Here is a 19,455-nt window from a genome sequence, read left to right as displayed (position 1 = left end):
ATTTTTTAAAGAGGCAGGGTCTTGCAGTGTTGTCCAGGCTGGAGGGCAGTATAGTGGTATGATCATAGCTCACTGCAGCCTTGAACTGCTGGGCTCAAGTGATCTCCCACCCACGCCTCTTGAGTAGCTAGGACGACAGGTGCGCCACCACACCTGGCTAATTTTTAAAATTTTTTGTGGTGATGGGGTTCTGCCCAGGCTGGTCTCAAATTCCTTGGCTCAAGTGATCCTCTTTCCTTGGCCTCCCAAAGGGCTGGGATTACTGGCATGAGCCACCATGCACAGCCCTCATTTAAAAAAAGAGAAAAATGTATGGCCTCCATCTGTGAATGAATAAGTAAACAAAAGGCTATTGGGCTTAAACACCAACTTGATTAGTTCTACAAGGAATATGCTAACAAGATACCAGTCTTTATATTTTACTTACAAAAGTAAACCTTTTCACTAGATCCTTTATACAAATCAATAATCTAACACTAAGGGATAACAGTATATTAGTTTAAGAAGTTAACTCAGGTAATGAATTTTATTATTCTTTAATGTTTAGATTTATGATAAGTATTGTGTCATAGCTGCATCTCAGAATCCAGAACCAACATTATTACATATCTGTGAGATTGTTTTTTTGCGATACTCAGAATGAAAAACAGTTCATTAATAATGAATTGTACGCTAAGGCGTTATGTTGCTATAGACAAAGCGTTCTTAAAATTCAGAGTCTTTGTGGGCTTGAAGGAAAATGTGACATTATTCTTACTAATCTCTAACTGAAATATGTTAACATTCATAAATTAAAGGAAATGTTAACAAGCCATGACAGTATTAGAGGTACTTGTGACAGCAAATGTATTAGTTTTAGTTTTCATTGCCGCTGTAACAAAGTACTACAAATTGGGTGGCTTAAAAAACAGCAACAAATTTATCCTCTCACAATTACTAAAGGTCCAAAATCAAGGAGTTGGCAGGGCCATGTTCCCTCTAAAACCAGTAGGGGAATCGTTTCTTTTGTCTTCCTTGCTTCTGGTGGTGATTGGGAATCTTTCACATTCCTGAGCTTGAAGCTGAATAACTCCATGTCTTCATCATCACATAGCGGTGTTCTCCCTGTGTGTGTCTATCTTCATTTGAATGATACCAGTTATTGGATTAGGAGCCTACCCTCCTGTAGTATGACCTCATCTTAACTAAGAAGGTCATGGGGCTGGTACTTCAAAATGTGTTTTGGAAGAGACACAGTTCAACCCATAACACCAATAGAAACTACAGCTTTTTTTTTTTTTAATAGCACAATTACTGTTAGCTGTTGCAGCTATCATAAAATACCATTTATAGTCATCACTAATTTGAAATTATTATAGTTATTAAACCTATTGCTAGAGCATATATTTTAAAATGCTAATAAGGAACCACATTATTACTGTATCAAAATGAAAAATATTTTGGTCCCTATGTCAATATATTTAATTTCTTTTGTAATACTGTATATGTTGTTTTAGGCCCCTAATATTGTTCTGAGAAAGGGGTCATAAGCTTTACCAGACGGCCAAAAACATCCATGACCCAAAAGGTTAAAATCTGCAGTGGACAGAAGCCCAGAAGCCTGAACCCAAAGATAGAAATATAAAATAGGAAGAGTAAGAAACATGAGGATAAGATGAATAACTTCAACATACAGCTAACAGTTCCAAAAGAACAGAATAGAGGAGAGGAAATATTACAAAATAGTGGCTGCAGATTTTTAAGAAATAGCATATCAAACCTCACTCAGTGAATTAAAACAAAACAAAGCCTGACAGTCAAATGGGGTTTATGTTGAGGATGTAAGAATGGATCAACATGAGGAAAGCAGTGCATTTTATCACATTAGAAGATTAATGGAGAGAAATGATATGATCTTACCAGAAATGTCATTTAATCTCTGCCCATAATAAAGTCAATGTTCATAAACATAGAGTCAAATTATTTTTCTGCTCTCTAGAATTTTAGATTTTTAATTTTTCTGATTTAAAACAAGGGTGTGGGATTTACTCAACTTTGGTGTTTTAGTCCAAGAGTTCTAGAATCATAACTGATTTTTTTTGTACTTCTGAATTAATATATCATTTCTGTTACTCAGATGTAGGATTGACTGGTGAAAATTGCCTTGTGTCTGAAATTTCTGAGTTACCTTGCAAGGCATTTCTTTCTGTGTTTGGAGAGCAAATAATAACCTTTAGTAAATTAGAGAGTAATTGGAATTAAATTTTAGTTTAATATCAGTTTAATAATTTTATGTCTAAATTTTATCTGTATAACAGGAGTCATAATTTGGATAAAGGCCATTATGAACTTGGAATGTGGAACGTAATTCTTTTTCCTGGTAGTATTTAGTGATACCATTTCATGTGATTAAACATATTTTACTTGAGCTGTTCACGTGGTTAGGAATTACATTTGCAAATATACAGTGTTTTTAAGTGACTTCTGTGTATTAGCATCCTGTAGCAGGATTACCAAAAATTTAGATAAAATTTAGTGAGTTGTGTCTTTTCTGATGCCACTTTTTCGAAGTTACTGTAACTTTTACCACTTCAGAGTGTTTTATTAACCTCAGCACAGTCATTAAACTCTTTTTTTTTAACTGTTTTATTGTGTTATTTTTATACTGTGAGATTGGAATTGGGGAGTTCTGGGGTTTTCCCCCTTAATATGTAAAAGCATTATTAAATATTTCAGAAGTTTAATTGCTGGATTATATATATTGACTTTTTACACTTTCAGGATAGATTTGAACCGGGACCATTAGTAACTTTTTCCCAAAGAAATTCAGCTCAATGGCATTTGAATGAGTGCTTACTAGGCACTTGACTTTTGCCTTAACTTTGGAGATACAAAGATAAGTAAAACTTTAAAATTGCTATCACAGTCCAACAAGGGAAATAGATACCTCTGAAATGTGATGGGTGTTCTGGTTATAAAGTTCTTCAAGGCTCAAGGAGAAAGTGATTCTACCTGGGAGTGGATGGCAGGATGGTGACTGTGTGTAAAGGAAGGCTTCAGAAAAGAAGTGGCATTTTAGGAGTCAGCCATGAATGAGAGCATGGAAAGGGGGAAGGGTATTCCAACCAGGAAGAGGGGGGCAGAAGACAATCATAGAAAGAAGAAAAAGTTGGAGAAAAGGCCACACCTTTTTGGATACAGTTGTTTGGAGGAGTTGTGAGGGGATAAGGAAAGTGTTAAGGGACCAGATTATGAGTAGTATAGATTTGTGCTTACCTGTGTATCACCAACTGTGGGGCAAGGGGTGGTTGCTAGGCCTAAAATATGAGACACAAGATGAGCATGGCAGAAGCCCCTGGAAATCAGTTTTTCTTGAAAAGTTGAATATTTATCTGACTGATTAGTAATAAGATGAATTTTGAACAGCATTCCCATTAATTTTATAGATGAAACACTCAAGAGTTCAAAGAAAATTTGTTCTTTGAGCTACCCTCCCTCCTCACCACAACTGTCTTCAGTCAGTAAGCATACTTAATGAGAGGCACCAGGTGAAGTTTTCATCATGTAGGCAGTGGGGAATCAGTATTTTAAGTGAGGGAATGATAATCCAATTTGTGTAAAGCAGGGCTTCTTAGGACAGTTGATGGGAGGGAGAAGAAAATGAACTTCAGTTGATGAGGAAGATGCAATAAGGCAACAAAACAGAGCTGGGAGAAGAGCATTTGGAACTATTGGGGACTCACATGAGAAAAAATTAAAATGTCCAACGATTATTTGACTGAATATGAAGGAAGGAGTAGGAAGGTTGTGGGATGACTTGAACATTTTAAATTTAGGCTGCTGTAATGCTTTTAAATGAAAGTGGGAATAGAGGTGGACCTGGTTTTTTAAATGGGAAAATAACCTCACAATTTTGATCTTTTTTAGTCTTGGTGCTTACTGGATGTCAAGGTAGAAAGTGTCCACAACAAGGTGCTTTAACTATAGGTTGAGTTCTCAAAAAGGTTAAGAGCGTAGAGTTATAGTGACATCTTCAGCATACATAGTTGTTGAGGCCAGTGGAAAATTTCCCATGGAGAATATTAAGTAATAATGGAAAGATGACAGATGAGAAACAGCAGTGTTTTTAAGGGAGAGCAGAAGAAAGAAGAGACACCAAAAGGTGGAAGTGGCTTAAGTGGTAGGAGAGCTCTGAGAGGAAAGTATTTTAGAAGCCAAGGGAAAAAGGAGTAGTAAGAAAGTGTTAGATATTGCAGAAAAATTAGATTGGTGATTTCTAAGACAAGGATTTAACTGTTAGGATGTCACTGACTTTTGTGGGAGTAATAATGGGGACAGAAGTCAGGTTTTGCTATAGGTTGAGGGTGTCCAATCTTTTGGCTTCCCTGGTCTGCTTTGGAAGAAGAATTGTCTGGGGCCACCCATGAAATTCACTAACACTAAAGGTAGCGGATGAGCTAAAAAAACTCACTGTTATAAGAAAGTGTACAAATGTGGGTTGGGCTGCATTCAAAGCCGTCCTGCATGTGGCCCATGGGCCGTGGGTTGGATGAGCTTGCTGTAGATTAAAGAGAAAGTAAGTGCTGGAGCAGAGAAGTCACAGAGTAGATGCTAGTCATTTAGGGCGAAGTTAGTAGTTGAAGTTATTTGCTGACTGATGTCAGTAGTGGAGAGGAAGAGAAAGAAAGACTTCAGGAATGGTGTAATTGATGGAGCAAGGCCTAGCACAGCCTATCAAATTGTTTTACTGGTAGTCAGACACTGTTAGGTTTAATTCTTCTAGAGATCATGTGAGCTGAGTATCCATAGTCTACAGATGAAGATATCTGAGACTCATGAAATGTTTAGTAATTTGCCATGGCCACACAAGAGAGTAAAGTGGTAGAACTGAGAGTCTAATTGCACAGTATTTATAGCACACTGTGCGTCATATACTTTATTGACAGACTAGATTTTAAAGAAAAAATTAGCTTGAAGTGGTAGATTGGCACATAGAATTGACAGCTGTTTTGAAGAACTGAAAGTTTTGGTAAAGTTAAAGAGCATGTAGAGTGTAAGTGGGAAAAATGGAAAGACAAACTGATTTTGATCATAGAACAATGGCTCCAGAGTGATGACATGTAAGGGAAGATTAAAGTAGAAACAGGGATGAAGATTGTTGGAGAGGCCAGGATCTGCTAAAAAAATTTTTTTTTTTTTTTTTTTTAAAGAAGTAAACAATGTGGATGTTTGGATAGCTAGGGTAGTATCAGGAGTTGAGGTGGAGAGAAATCCTAAGCCAGTGCCAGTGTATTTAATGTGAGTGTGGGTTGAGTGACTTAGAGTGCTAGTATCACTGTTGCCACCTCCCTCTGCAATCAAGAGACAGGGGTAAGGATTTTGGAATTGGAGGTTGAAGAAAAGCATATTGGGGAAGAGGATAAGAAAAGGGAAGGGTTTAGCTGGGAAGATTTGAGAGTGTTAGCAATGACAGGATGCCATGTAATAATAGTCCTATCAGGAACAAGTGATTCTGAGAATTAGGAAGCAGAGGGGAAGAGAGGCATGTAAATAAACTATTCAAATTAAGGTCTTATTAAGAACTTTACATTTTTATGAGAGGCAAACCAAGATGTTGACTGTATCAGCAGGGTTTTATCCAAATAAATTATATTGTCATTTAGGGGATTTTGTAGCCTTTGAGTACTCCATTCTTAATGTGGTTAGAGAAGTCCTTTCAAATAAAAATTTACTAATTTAAATTTTACAGTTAACCTGGTGTTCACAACTAACAATCCTGGGGTTACTTCTGACTGTAGCATTAAGACATTGGCAAATAACATAACTTGTCTTTGTGCTTGCTTTTTCATCTGTAAAACCAGGATAATATGCCCCTGCTTCAGAGGGATACAACCTCTGAATGTAACCTCTCTCCCTACAATAACATTTTTGATTATAGATAAAAGAATATTAAACAGAACTTTTAGTTCTTGAGAAGGAAGGTACTCTGTTTATAAAATAATCAGTGCTCATTTTCATTTAGCCTGAAGGTGGGGTTGCTTTTTAAAAAGGATTATTAACCTGCTTAGAAAAATTGTGTTTCATTTTAAATGTTAGAAAGCAACTTTTCAGAAAAACTTAAAATCTAAACATTCCAACATCAGAAAAATAATTTATATTGTGAAAATTTTGTTCCATGTTCTGGGCAAAGACTGAAGAGGTAGATATAACCAGTCTTGAGTAGGTTAATAAGAGAAACAACTAGCTCTAGCTAGTTTTTTGTTTAATTTTTAATACAACTAGTTATAAAAGGAGTATATTTCTAGAACTTATTAAAATAATTTTAATACCTGAGCACAGTTTGGAAGTCTAAGTAGATTCGGTGTCTTGCCATCATTTTTAATGGAAAAAAAAAACATCTTTCTTACAGTTCAGTCCAGGAACTTTTTCAAATGTTGTTGTATGGCAAGCAGAAATCTATTTTTGTGGGAGAGAATGGGAGAGGAAGATTTTTCAACTTAGGGAAATTATTAAATTATTAAAGGTTTAGAATTTAATTTTTTTTGCAGCTGTAATTAAACTAAGATTCCTACTAGATGGATGCACTAGTTCTGCCAGCTAGAAATTCATTGTTCTTGATTTAGTCTGTTAACTTTAATTTGGACAGCTGATGGTCTGTAAGCTCATGTTTAGTTAAGTTTTATGGTCATTAACAACTAAAGCAAAAATACATTTACATTTTGCTTTAGCCTGATGTTTAGTCCTAATATTCTGAAAAAACTGTATAATTTGTTAATTCAAAAATAATTGCCTTGGACACATAATCACAAACTTGGTTTAGGAATGAGTTATGTGTGAATAAAAATCTTAAATGAGCATAAATCAGGAACCTAAAAATATGATGAAGAATGTACATACTTTTTCTCTTGCTGAAGCTTATTGGATCCAAAAATCAAACTTGGCCGGGCGCGGTGGCTCAAACCTGTAATCCCAGCACTTTGGGAGGCCGAGACAGGTGGATCACAAGGTCAGGAGATCGAGACCATCCTGGCTAACACGGTGAAACCCCGTCTCTGCTAAAAAATACAAAAAACTAGCCGGGCGAGGTGGCGGGCGCCTGTAGTCCCAGCTACTCGGGAGGCTGAGGCAGGAGAATGGCGTGAACCCGGGAGGCGGAGCTTGCAGTGAGCTGAGATCTGGCCACTGCACTCCAGTCTGGGCGACAGAGCGAGACTCCGTCTCAAAAAAAAAAAAAAAAAAAATCAAACTTAATTAACTTAGTGACAGTTAAGAACATCTAACAGCCCCAAATGATATATCAAATTAGGGCCAGGCACTGTGGCTGATGCCTGTAATCCTAGCACTTTAGGAGGCCGAGGTGGGCAGGTTGCCTGTGCTCAGGAGTTGGAGACCAGCCTGGGCAACATGGCAAAACCCTTTCTCTACTGAACATACAAAAAATTAGCTAGGCGTGGTGGCGCATGCCTGTACTCCCAGCTGCTCAGGAGGCTGAAGCATGAGAAACGCCTGAACCTGGGAAGCTGAGGTTGCAGTAAGCCAAGATCGTGCCACTGCACTCCAGTCTGGGCAACAGAGTGAGACTCTGTCTCCAAAATAACAAACTAACTAACTAACTAAACTAAAGTAAAATAAATCAGGATATTCCTCAACTTTGTGCTATCATTTTTAAAGAGAAGAGAGTGGCGAGACATGAATGAGACAGACTAGCTTCTAGCCACCTTAGCTTTCCTTAGCAGTGTTTCCTGGTCTTGATACTTGAAGATCAAGCAAACTTAGCTTCTAAGTGAGCCAAAAAGAAAAAAAAAATTATCGGATGTTGTATAGACTCTACTGCTTTTGAGTTTGAACTGTGTTTTGTGTACTAGGCCCTAGCATATAGCACATAAGAAGGATAATTTGACTTATAATTACTGGCTAATATCAGATCATGCAATTTTTGCATTTACCCTCTCTCAGATTTAGTCAGGTGGTATAAGGAAAAAAATGAAATTAAGTTAAAACCCTTTAGGAAGACAATGAGCAATAATTACATCAAAAGAAATCAACCAAAAACCCAGCACAGTTTTCAGTTGCATCTAGTTCCATACACATTTTTGCTTGTGTACATACACGTATTATTTACTTGATAAAGTATATCACCTGATATACTTAATATAAAGATTTAGGCATATGTATAGTTTTTAAATAATCATTTTAGTACCTGTAATATTTCACAGTTTTACCAAAAGTTACCTACTTGTTATCTCTTTAAAGAACACTTTAGGCCTTTCTAGCTCTTTGCTATTACAAATAACATTTTTAATACGCATCATTTTGCATATAAATATTTTCTTCTGTTTAATTTCTGAAGATAAATTTACGAGAGTGGGATAACTGTGTCAAAGAGTACAAGTGGTTTTATAAAATTCTTAATATCAATTACCACTTCTGAAAATTCACATTTTTTTCTATTGTAGATTATTTGTAATGAAATTTGTTCTCAAATTTCTTAGATTCCATTTTTATTCTTTGGTACCTTGTGGTTTTATGTAGCTCTCAGTACATAATTAAATGAGCTCATATTTGAGTAACTAACAGCATTGGCCTAAAATCATTTGATGCATTTAGTCTGTATAACAACCATTTAAGTGTTTGTTATATTGTTACTACTCCCAGTTATAAAGCTGAGGAAACTGAGGTGCCGGCAAGTTAAATGACTTGGCAAAGATTACATACTTGGTGAAGTCTTACGATTCCAGAGCCTATGCTCTAAAACAATGGCTTTTAGGCTTTTGACTGTGTCACAGTAACAAGTACATTCTGCATTTTGACATTTTGACATCAGCAGTGTTCATACACACACGTATGCCCATAGGATATACTTACGAAAAGATGTAGTGTTTAAAAAGCTTTCCATCTTTTCCTAATACAAATAATTAAAAACATTTCATATTGGGAAAACAACTGTCCCAGTGATTAGAATTCAGTGTTCACATAAATCTGTGTTAGTTTACTAGATTTAGAAATAATTATATACTTATAAAAGATTAATTTGCAATACATTGCCATATCATTTGGAGCACTTCAGTGAAGACATCTGAAAAAGCAATGATGTAATAACATTTGCTATCTCTCCTCTAGCCACAGCAATTCAATTCTGAATTCTGCAATCCCTCACAGCTCAGCCTTGAAACCCACTCTTGTGAGTGTCCTATGCCTTTTAGTATTATCTCTTATTTTCGTGAAATAAGCTGAACATAAATGTGAATCTTCACTACCAACAAGGAGATACGTCCTTAGAGGAGAACAACATTCCAAATCACAGTGGTTTAGAGCAGGGACTTTTTCAATGGCAGTGGGTCTCCATCAGCATTATCTTTTCATGTAGAATGGAATAGAGTACCAAAGTCAGCCTGTATGTTGTTACAGTAAATCGTGTTGTTTTGTGAAAAGTTATGTGTGTGCATGATACACTTGCCCTAGTGACTACCAATCATCCCCAAACAAATTCACAAGGATGTTGAGACCATGTGGGGGGGGGAATAGACTAAACACTTAAAAGTAACCAGAGTATAGTAAGTGATAAATCATCATACAGGACCTATCGTTTAAAAAGATACTGTTAATACTCTGTTATTTGAGCATACTTTCCTTATTGCTTTATGTTAATGAAAGTAAGGTAATTAAATGATTTTTCACAGGCTGTGTTAAAAGTTTATGGCTTCAGTCTCTTAACCTTGTTTTCTAAGTTTTTAAGTTTTTACTGTTGGTTCCTTAATAGTAATCGTATCATCTTAGTTGGAGAGGGATTCCTGTCTGCCTTAGTACATTTTCAGTCTTTGAAATCATCAGATTATAAAGGAGTTGTAGAAACAGAAATCATATTTATAGTACTAATTTTTTTTTTTTTTTTTTGAGATGGAGTCTTGCTCCGTCGCCCAGGCTGGAGTGCAGTGGCGCGATCTCGGCTACTGCAAGCTCCGCTTCCCAGGTTCACGCCATTCCCCTGCCTCAGCCTCCCGCGTAGCTGGGATGAAGGCTTCCGCCACCACGCCCGGCTAATTTTTTTTGTATTTTTAGTAGAAACGGGGTTTCACCGTGTGTTAGCTAGGATGGTCTGGATCTCCGGACCTTGTGATCCGCCCGCCTCGGCCTCTCAAAGTGCTGGGATTCCAGGCGTGAGCCACAGCGCTAGGCCGGTACTTTTTCTAAGAGACAGGGTCTCTCACTTTGTTACGCAGGCTGGAGTGCAGTGGCACAATCACAGCACACAAACCTTGAACTGTTGGGCTCAAGTGATTCATCTGTCTCAGCCTCCTGAGTAGCTTGGACTACAGGTGCCTGCCGCCATGCCCAGCTAATTTTTAAATGTTTTGTAGAGACAGGGTCTTGATATGTTGGCCCGCCAGGCTGGTCTCAACTCCTGAGCTCAAGTGGTCCTCCCACTTCAGCCTCCCAAAGTGCTGAGATCACAGGTGTGAGCCACCATGCCTACTAGCATTTAATTCACTGTCTCTCACAGTTTTTTCCAAATGTTTGTTACTTTACTGAAAGATACTACCTTTGTTATCTGCTAAAATTTTTACTTCTGTTTGCTGCCAGTTGGACTTTATTAGAATTACTTGAGAATCTAAAGCAGTGAGTGCAGTAGAACATTCTGTGATGATGGAAACATTCTGTTTGTGGTATCCAATATGGTAGCTGCTATATAATTATTTGGCTGTACTTGAAGTGGGTTTGAGTGACTGAGGAGCTAAATTTTAAATTTTATTTAATTTATATAGCCACAAGTGGCTAGCGATGACTACCGTATTGGATGGCACAAATCTGGAGCATTTCTTTCTTTTCCATTTTTTTTTTTTGAGACGGAGTCTTGCTCTGTCTCCCAGGCTGGAGTGCAGCAGCGCAATCTCGGCTCACTGCAACCCCTGTGTGCCAGATTCAAGTGATTCTTCTGTCTCAGCCTCCCGAGTAGCTGGGATTAAAGACATGTGCCACCATGCCCGGCTAATTTTGTATTTTTAACAGAGGCAGGGTTTTACCATGTTGGCCACACTGTCACGAACTCCCGACCTCAGGTGATCCGCCTGCTTCGGCCTCCCAAAGTGCTGGGATTACAGGTGTGAGCCACCATGCCCGGCCCAAATCTGGAGCATTTCTGTTCCTTCAAGCCCAACATGTTTTTTGAAAACTATGACATGTTCTCCATTCACTCTGTTGAAGAAAGTTTCTAATTTTCTTTTCATGGAGAGGTAACTTGAGGTAGCATAGCTTTTTCCAAAATGTGGAATTTGCCACCGGTATGTAAGATAATTTTAGATGTTTCACAGACATGGCATTTATATTAGTCTGTTCTTGCTGCTATAAAGAACCATCTGAGATGGGTAATTATTAAGAAGAGAGGTTTAATTAACTCAATTCTGTAGGCTACACAGGAAGCTTGGCTGGGAGGCCTCAGGAAACTTACAATCATGGTGACAGGCAAAGGGGAAACAAGCATTACCAAGGCAGAGCAGGAGGGAGAGCGAGCCAAGTGGGAAGTGCTACCCACTTTCAAAAAACTAGATCTCATGAGAACCCTATCACAAGAACAGCAAGGGGGTAGTCTGCCCCTCTGATTCAGTCACCTCCCACCAGGCGCCTCTTTCAACACATGGGAATTACCTATTCGACCTGAGATTTCAGTGGGGCACAGAGCCAAACCAAATCAGCATTAAATTAAATTTAGAAGTTACTCCTTTCTTAATACTGGTTGAATTTTAAATTTAAATATGTATGTATGTATATATACTAATTAGTATGCTAATCTTCATATATAAGCTTTTGTACATAGTCTTGAATTGAGTGAAATGTTTTCTTAACATTTCTTGTTGATACCTTTGAGGTCATTCTTTATAAAGCCAATCTTTATGATCTGCTAGATGAACCGTAGATTGTTGTTTGTTTGTTTTGCTTTATTTTACCTTTTAGACACTGGGTTTTTAAAGATAAATATTATATAAAAATGTTTCTTCTGGTGATATGAGAATTTACTTAATAATTATTGAGTGGCAAAGTATTAGACCCAGTAATAAATACCTAATTATCCATATATCATGCCAAAGTGGGATATTATCTAAATGTCAGATGTTAAAGTGTTTAGATTCTATGAAAATAGTGTTTAGACCTGTTTCAGTAAGGAAATGTCTTTTAATTCAAAGTCATGTGTATGCTACATATTTTAGTGGTAATTACATGTTTCAGTGCAGCAGACCCTGAAGGATCAATCACACATGTGCATTGGAATGCTGGGCTAATAGAAACAGCCAAACAGATGGAGATCAGGATGTTGCAGCATTTCTTATTAGTCACATTTAGTCCATCTCCTGGATTTTACATTGCTCTTAGGTTTGGCAGTCATTAATGTTGATATTGAATGAAATAGATACAACATACATTTGTTGAGCATTTATTATATGTTAGAGAAAGGATAGGAACTAATGTTTTTGAAGCTTATGTGTTCCAGGTGTTTGGACAATAGGCTTTGGAGATGAATAAAATCTAGATCTTTCCATTATGCAATTCTCAATCTAATATTAGAAGTAAATGATTGATTGGTTCTTTGGTAAAAAAGAACTTAGAGATATTGATTCCCCGCTAGGGGAAATACATTTTTCCCAGTAGAGTGAGAAAAACTGCCAAAAATAAAAATTATTTCATTAAAAAAATTTCCATTTTTATTTTAGATTTGGGGAGTACATGTGCAGGTTTGCTACAAAGGCATATATCATGATGCAGAGGTTTGGGGTATGACTGAACCTGTCGCCCAGGTGGTAAGCATAGTACCCAATAGTTTTTCAGCCCTTACTTCCCTCCCTCCCTCCTGCCGTATAGTAGTCCCCAGTGTCTATTGTTCCCATCTTTATGTCCAGGAGTGCCCAATGTTTAACTCTCACTTGTAACAACAGTGGTATTTGGTTTTCTGTTCCTGCCTTAATTCACTTAGGATAATGGCCTCCAGCTGCATACATGTCGCTGCAAAGGACATGATTTTGTTCTTCTTTGTGGCTGCATAGTTTTCCACAGTATATATGTACCACATTTCTTTATCTAGCCCTCTGTTAATGGGCATCTGGGTTGATTCCATGTCTTTGCTTCAGTAATCATATGAGTGCATGTGTCTTTTTGGTAGAATGATTTATTTTCTTTTGGATATATACCCAATAATGGGATTGCAGGGTCAAATGGTAGTTCTTTTTTTTTTGTTATGAGATGAAGTCATGCTCTGTTGCCAAGGCTGGAGTGCAGTGGCGCAATCTTGGCTCACTACAACTTCTGCTTCTCGGGTTCAAGCCATTTTCCTGCCTCAGCCTCCCGAGTAGTAGGGATTACAGGCACCCTCCACCACGCCTTGCTAATTTTTGTATTTTTGCTAGAGACAGGTTTCACCATGTTGTCTAGGCTGGTCTCGAACTCCTGACCTCAGGTGATCTGCCTGCCTCGGCCTCCCAAAGTGCTGGGATTACAGGCGTGAACCACCGTGCGCGACCTCGAATGGTAGTTTGGTTTTAAGTTATTTGAGAAATCTCCAAACTGCTCTCCACAGCGGCTGAACTAATTTACTTTTCCAGCATTGTGTAAGTGTTCCTTTTTCTTTGCAACCTTGCCAGCATCTGTTATTTTTTAACTTTTTGGTAATAGCCATTCTGACTGGTGTGAGATGGCATATCTCATTGTGATTTTGTTTTGCATTTCTCTGATGATTAGTGATACGGAGCATTTTTCCTTAGGTTTGTTGGCCACTTGTATGTCTTCTTTTGAGCAGTGTCTGTTTATGTCTTTTGCCCTTTTTAAAATGAAGTTACTTGTTTTTGCTTGTTCAGTTATTTAAGTTTCTCATAGATTCTGGATATTACATCTTTCTTGGATGCATGGTTTGTGAATATTTTCTCCCATTCTGTGGGTTTACTCTGTTGATAGTTTCTTTTGCTGTGCAGAAGCTGTCAGTTTAATTAGGTCCTGCTTGTCAATTTTTTTGTTGCAGTTGCTTTGGAGGACTTAGTCCTAAATTCTTTTCCAAGGCCCATGTCCTGAATGGTGATTTCTAGGTTTTCTTCTACGATTCTTATAGTTTGTGGTGTTACATTTAAATCTTTAATCCATCTTGAGTTAATTTTTGTATATGGCTGGGATAGCTGGCTAGCCATATGCAGAAGAATGAAACTGGACCCCTACCTTTCACCATATGTAAATTACCTCATTTTGAAGAAGCATCTTTATGTGTTATACTTTATAGTTCAATAGTAGTCTTGTGATCTAAGTAGCTACAGTCTTAACTGTTTTTGATTCACTTTGAAGTTTGTATAGCATGATAGATTGTGTAAGAAGGGTTAAAGATTTATTGTCTGTTAACAACGTAGAACTCAGGATCAAATGAATATCATGAACTTAGTTTTTTTTAACCTTAGCCTTAATTTTTATTTTTATGTATTATAAATATATATATATATGAATAATAGTTTTTTTCCTATAGGATGTGTAGGACTTCAGTGGTTTTTAAAAAATTATTCCCTTCACTAGCAAGAGCTTGAAAATGGATAATTTGTAGCTAAATGATAATTAGCCCAGTTGGGTCTGGCATAAGATGTATGAGATGTGTCATTCTAAATCGTATAAATGGCCCAAACAGCCCAGATATCTGATTGGAAGATGAAGGGAGGATTTTATGTGAAGAACACAGTTGTAGTTCCCGACTCCTTAAATAACTTGACATGAACCTACTGAACTATGTTTATTTCTCCCTTTCCCTTCAGTTATTTATATTAAAAACTTGCTAAGACAAGTAATGACAGACAAGCATGCTTAAATAATCCTGTCACTACTTCTATTTTGACAACCTAGATAATCTTGAGAACTTTTTCACTATCACATATTAAAGAGTTGTTCAAATATATGTGGCCATTATTGGTAATTATGAGCGAGTCCTCCTCCTGTTGCTGTGTTTATTCAGAAAATTCTTGTGCTTAGAGTCTACTTTAAGATCACAGTGACAGGGAGACAGGATTGTTAAATGGTCAGATTGCATTTTTAGAAAAAGTTTTTCCCTTTAGAGTAGAAATCACAAGAAGAGAAAACCAAACACCGCATGTTCTCACTCATAGGTGGGAACTGAACAATGAGTTCACTTGGACTTGGCAAGGGGAACATCACACAATGGGGCCTATCATGGGGAGGGGGAGGGGGGAGGGATTGCATTGGGGAGTTATACCTGATATAAATGATGAATTGATGGGTGCTGACGAGTTGATGGGTGCAGCACACCAACATGGCACAAGTATACATATGTAACAAACCTGCACGTTATGCACATGTACCCTAGAACTTAAAGTATAATAAATTAAAAAATAAAAAAAAAAAAAAAGAAATTTAAGCACCCTTCGATACCCTTGGTTTAGAATAAAAATTCTACATGTAGGACCAGTTAACAACTCTAGTTCTTCCCACAGACTGGAAGGTGTATTGGGGGAAACTGCCAACAGGAAGTGTCAGGCATCTTGCAGCACCAGAGTCAGAAATGATAATGAAAGCTGCTAACATTTGTATATTACTTTAGAATTTGTAGAGCACCTTTACGTGCATTATCTCATGAGATTCTCAAAGCAGTTGTGAGATTTATGAAACTACATATATATTCATTCTCACTTTGAAATAATTTTATACCTATAAGAGTAAGAACAAATATACAAAGAATGCACATATCCTTCAGGCAGCTTCCTAAAATGTCTCACATAGCCAAATCAGGAAACTAGAATCTATACAATGTTATTATCAACTGGCAATATTCATATCTATTGATATTATTGAAATTTTCCAGTTATTCAACTAATGTCCTTTTTCCAGTTCAGGATATGATAAATTATGTTGCATTAAGTTGTCATGTCTCTTTAATCTCCTTTAAGATGAAACAGCTGTTCAGCCTTTCTGTCTTTTATAACCTTGACACTTTTGAAGAGTACTGACCAGGTATTTTGTAGAATGTTCCTAAATTCAACTTACATGTTTTTGGCACAATACTGTAGAGTGAATGGTATCCTTGTGCATCAGTTCAGCAGGTAGATGGTGTTGATATATCCCATTACTGGTAAATTTTGATCATTTGGTTAAGAGGATGTTTGTTTTGCCAGGTTTTGCAACTGTTCTCTGTAATAAGTATCTTTTGAAGAGAGAGTTTGAGACTGCAGATACCCTATTTTCTGTCATTCATTTGTTACTATTTTTAGCATCTGCTGATGATTCTTGCCTGCAACAATTACTGTGATGTTTGCCAAATGATTTTTTTTTTCTACTTCCACCATTCCTTCCGCTTTTATTAACTGGAATTTCATAGAAGAGCCTTCTTTTCTCATATTTATTTAAATATTAATATCAATTATAATCCATCACTGCCATCATTTTTATGCTCTGTTGTCCCAGATTTGGCCACTGGGAACCCTATCAAGTCACTTTCTATGTCTTTTTGACATATCCCTTCATTTTTTCAGCACGTCCTTTCTGGTATCACAAGATGTTCCAGGTTCATCTCATGCTTTTCTTGGCCAGCTTTGGAACCATCCTATTACTTAAAGGAGCTCTAGTTCCTTTTATTGTATTTGGAAACTACTCTATGGGCGCTAGATGTGCTAATTGGCTTTGGGATGAGGCTGGTAGCATTTTATTAGTGTTTTTTGAGACAGAATCTCGCTCTGTCTCCCAGGCTGGAGTGCAATGGTGCGATCTTGGCTTGCTGCAACCTCCGCCTTCCAGGTTCAATCAATTCTCCCGCCTCAGCCTCCCGAGTAGCTAGGACTACAGGTGCACACCACCATGCCCAGATAATTTTTGTATTTTTAGTAGTGATGGGGTTTCACCATATTGGTCAGGCTGGTCTTGAACTCCTGACCTTGTGATCCACCCGCCCCAGCCTCCCAAAGTGCTGGGATTCCAGGCGTGAGCCAGTGCACCCCACCACTGGTGGTATTATTAACCCTCTTTACAGTTGGAGAAAACTAAGCTGAAGTTAAAAGCCTTGTTCACAATACCTAGGTAAAGTGATCCACTTGAAATGTAAACTTGGACCTTCTTAGTGTGGAGTCTGGGTTCTTTCTGCTTACTCTCCTGTGTACTGTAGTATTCCTTTCTTAACGTTTGCTTTTCCATTAATTTTGTCATTTTTCTTGCCGCACAAGGACAGGACACAATCTAATTAAAATAGATTCAAGAAACTTATTTGTTAATAATATAGTTATTTCAAAAGAAAAAATAGTCATTGCAGTGCCACAAATATGTATCATATGCTTGCCATGAGTACGACAGTGTGCCAAACATTGCTGGTGTAGTACTAGGAGACATTGTGCTGAGAATGTTTTTGTTTTTTTACTGTGGCTCTTTTCCCTGGATATATACTTAAGGGGTAGAGATAGGTGTACGACAATTGTAAATTATGTCATTATCCATTAATTCAAATGGCTTAGGATTTATATATTGTATAAATATACAGAAATGTTATATATATAGTATTTGTTTACATGTGCCTCGTTTTTAGTGCACTATTATTTCATAATTATAGTAATACTATACACCCATTACATGATACTGCTTCGTAATTGTAATATTATATACTCATTAAATGATATGTATTTGCTACCCACAGTTAAACACTTTATGTTGTTGCATTTAATTCTCACAATAGCTTCATAAGTTGGTCTTATTTTTCCCATGTTTCAGGTGACCAAACAGACTTAAATTGACTCACCCAAATCGTAATAAATATTATAAGGTGGATTTAAATCTAATTTTTATACTACCTACAATGTGAAATACTGTTCCTATTGTAGATGTATTTTGTTCAGGCTTTCAAGTATCATTTTAATTCTAATGTTAAGGATTTGGTGAGTACGTGTATTCTGTTTAAACATATTTTGATTTACACATTTTGGTCCTGTCCTTTCTCAGTTTATGCCTGATTTATGAAACACTGTAGTTTATCCTTAAGAAGTCTTAGCTCAGTATCATCTTACTAACTTATGGAACATTCTTCTGGTCTATAAAGTTGTGTTAGGTTAGTGATCAGCATCCACAAGTAAAAAGAGATGGATATATTTGTGTGCTAGTTTGTAATAGCAGGCTAATGCTTGGTGTGCATTTCTTTTCTGGGTCACCATGATAGTTTGGGGTCTATCTTTATAAAAAATGGTAGTAATAGTCATAAAGGTCATCTTTGTGCTTCTACATTAAGAGAAGTAAATTTATTAAAATTTCTGGTGTCAGTATAAAGACTTCTTAAAACTTTTTGGTTAAAGGTTACATGTGCGGGTTATATAGGTAAATTTTATGTCATGGGGTTTGATGTACAGATTATTTCATCACTGAGGTAATAAGCATAATACTCAGTAGGTGGCTTATTTGATCCGCTCCCTCCTCCCACCCTCAAGTAGGCCCTGGTGTCTGTTCCCTTCTTTGTGTCCTTGTGTACTCAATGTTTAACTCCCGCTTATAAGTGAGAACATGAGATACTTGGTTTTCTTTTTTTTTTTTTTGAGACGGAGTCTCGCTCTGTCGCCCGGGCTGGAGTGCAGTGGCCGGACCTCAGCTCACTGCAAGCTCCGCCTCCCGGGTTCACGCCATTCTCCTGCCTCAGCCTCCCGAGTAGCTGGGACTACAGGCGCCCGCCACCTCGCCCAGCTAGTTTTTTGTATTTTTTAGTAGAGACGGGGTTTCACCGTGTTAGCCAGGATGGTCTCGATCTCCTGACCTCGTGATCCGCCCGTCTCGGCCTCCCAAAGTGCTGGGATTACAGGCTTGAGCCACCGCGCCCGGCCAGATACTTGGTTTTCTATTCATTCATTTGTTAACTTAGGATACCCATGGCTTCCAGCTCCATCCATGTTGCTGCAGAGGACATGATCTCATTCCTTTTTATGGCTGCGTAGTATTCCATGGTGTATATGTACCATGTTTTATTTATCCAGTCTACCCTTGATGGGCATTTAGTCTGATTCCATGTCTTTTCTATTGTGAGTAATGCTGTGATGAACATACATGTGCATATGTCTTTATGGGAGGATGATTTATAATCCTTTGGGTATATATACCCAGTAATGGAGTTGCTGATTTGAATAATAATTCTAACTTCTTTCAGAAATCACCAAACTGCTTTCCACAGAGGCTGAACTAATTTACATTCCCACCAGCAGTGTATAAGCATTCCCTTTTCTTTACATCCTTGCCAGCATCTATTTTTTTTTGACTTTTTAAGAATAGCTATTCTGACTGGTGTGAAATGGTATCTTTTGGTTTTGATTTGGATTCTTCTAATGATTAGTGATGTTGAGCGTTTTTTCATGTGTTTGTGCTTGTTGGCTGTGTATGTCTCTTTTTTTTTTTTTTTTTAAGTGTCTGTTCATGCCCTTTGTCTACTTTTTAATGGGGATGTTTATTTTTTGCTTGTTAATTTGTTTAAGTTAATGTAAGGATGTATTA

General features: G+C 37.3%; 1 protein-coding gene across 1 annotated transcript in view; it reads left to right on the top strand.

Annotated features, from left to right (window-relative positions):
- Positions 1-19,455, top strand: part of SPRED1 (sprouty-related, EVH1 domain containing 1) — a 107,693-nt gene that overhangs the window by 6,942 nt on the left and 81,296 nt on the right. The window lies entirely within an intron of this gene.

The sequence above is a fragment of the Colobus angolensis genome, unplaced genomic scaffold, assembly GCF_000951035.1.
Source record: "Colobus angolensis palliatus isolate OR3802 unplaced genomic scaffold, Cang.pa_1.0 Scaffold97, whole genome shotgun sequence".
In the NCBI taxonomy this organism is placed as follows: Eukaryota; Metazoa; Chordata; class Mammalia; order Primates; family Cercopithecidae; genus Colobus; species Colobus angolensis.
The sequence above is the reverse complement of the archived record's forward strand: the minus strand, read 5'-3'. Positions and strand labels throughout refer to the sequence as shown.